Below are 2,343 nucleotides of genomic sequence, written 5' to 3'. Positions count from 1 at the left end.
GTTCTCCAATGTAAGAGCCTCAACCTCCATGGAGACTTCCCAGAACTCCCTGATGTGAACTTTCATGCATACCTCTCTTGGAACACTTACTATTTCATACTTTGTCTTTATACATATTTGGGCCATTTTATTTCTGACTCCTTGAGAAGATAGATCATGCCTAAAGCAATTTTCAACTCCATCTTCAAGCATAGCATCCTGCAGAGATTATTCATTGACAGCCTAAGTATTTTCTTTAATGTTTATTTTTGAGAGAGAGAAAAAAGAGAGAGAGAGGGAGAGAGGAAGCAGGGGTGGGGCAGAAGAGAGGGAGACAGAATCTGAAGCAGACTCCAGGCTCTGAGCTGCCAGCACAGAANTAAGTGTATTTAAGCTTTAAAAAGGGGTATTTTTTAACATTACAGGAATTACACAAATAGAGAAAAATTCATGAAAAGTCTAAGGTTTGGGAAACATTGCACTGAATGAAAAAAAGACTAAACACCAAATCAGAGACCTAATCCCTCCTGCACAAATCATTTATTTATTTATTTATTTCGGTTTTTTTATTTTTGAGAGAGAGAGATAGAGACAGTGTGATTAGGGGAGGGTCAGAGAGAGAGGGAGATACAGAATCTGAAGACAGGCTCCAGGCTCTGAGCTAGCTGTCAGCACAGAGCCCGACACGGGGCTCGGACCCACGAACCGTGAGATAATGACCTGAGCCGAAGTCGGACACTTAACCGACTGAGCCACCCAGGCGCCCCACAAATGATTTATTTTTAAAAAAAAATTTTTAATGTTTTATTTACTTCTGAGAAAGAGAGCGAGAGAGCGCGAGTGAGCATGAGCAGGAGAGGGTCAGAGAGAGAGGGAGACACAGAATCCCAAGCAGGCTACAGGCTCTGAGCTGACAGCATGGAGCCTGATGCAGGGCTCGAATCCACGACTAGTGAGATCATGACCCGAGCCGAAGTTGGCCACCCAACCGACTGAGCCACCCAGGCGCCCCTATTTAAAAAAAATTTTGATGTTTATTTTTGAGAGAGAGACACACAGAGTGTGAGCTGCAGAGGGGTAGAGAAAGAGGAAGACACAGAATCTGCAGCAGGCTCCTGGTTCTGAACTGTTAGCACAGAGCCCGACTCAGGGCTCGAACTCAGGGNGATTCTGTATCTCCCTCTCTCTCTGACCCTCCCCTGCTCACTCTGTCTGTCTGTCTCTCTCTCAGAAATAAATAAAACTTTTAAGAAAATTTTTTAATAAATAAACAGTAGTTCCAAAATGTATTCACTTTCTCCATTGACAATCTTCTTTAAGCATATAAATACAAAAACTGCCCATCTTAGGGGCACCTGGGTGGTTCAGTCAGTTAAGCATCTGACTTTGGCTCAGGTCATGATCTCCCAGTCCATGAGTTCAAGCCCTGCATCGGGCTTGGAGCCTGCTTCAGACTATGTCTCCCTCTCTGCCCCTCCCCCACTCGTGCTCTGTCTCTGTGTCTCAAAAATGAATAAATGTTAAAAAAAAATTTTTTTTTTAAACTGCCCTTCTTAAAAAAACAAACAAAAACCTCTCCACTCCAGCTATTGGCCTGAAATGCTGTATCCACTTCCGCGCCCTCCGTTTACTCAACTCCCTGCAATGTGGCCTCCACTCCCACCATCTGACCCAAACTACTCTTGAAAGGATCAATTAACTACTAACTGACAAAACCAAAGAACCCCTTTCTGTCTTTATCTTATTTAACTTGACTCCCTAAGGCAGCATTTGGCATTGTTGACTGTTCCTGAAAAATGCTTTCCTCCCCCGACTTCCACATCACTGTCCTTTCTCTTCAGTCATTCCTTATCCATCTCTTGTACTGAGCCTGCCTATTCTAGCCCTTAAATGTTAGAATTCCAATCTTTTACTGTTGTGATCACAAAAGGAATGAAGAAACTAATGTTAGTATCTGGGGGAAAAAAATGAAGAAAAAGGAACAACTGAAAAAGTACAGAAGAGAACCCAAAGGTTAAGTTTCCTATATATTTTCCCAGAAAAAAATTATGTATAAATACATCCTCTTTTGCACTTTCACACAAATGTTCTGCACCTTGGGGGTTTTGTCCCATTTTGTTTTGTTTTTTACACAATAGTGTATCTTGCAGATCTTTCCATATCACCTCTTGGCACATATAATTCTATCTCATTTTTTTACTGGCTCTATAAATATTCCAATGATTTAATGTACTGTAACTTAACTAGTTCCTTGCTGATGCACAGTAGGTGGCTTCCAAGTTTTGTTGTATTATAATATCACAGTACATATCTTTATGTAAGTAAAATTTTTAAATTTTAAATTTTTTAAATTCCTATTAAATG

Source organism: Crocuta crocuta, unplaced genomic scaffold (genome assembly GCF_008692635.1).
Source record: "Crocuta crocuta isolate KB4526 unplaced genomic scaffold, BGI_CrCroc_1.0 scaffold1270, whole genome shotgun sequence".
Lineage (NCBI taxonomy): Eukaryota > Metazoa > Chordata > Mammalia > Carnivora > Hyaenidae > Crocuta > Crocuta crocuta.
Note: the sequence above shows the minus strand (reverse complement) of the source record.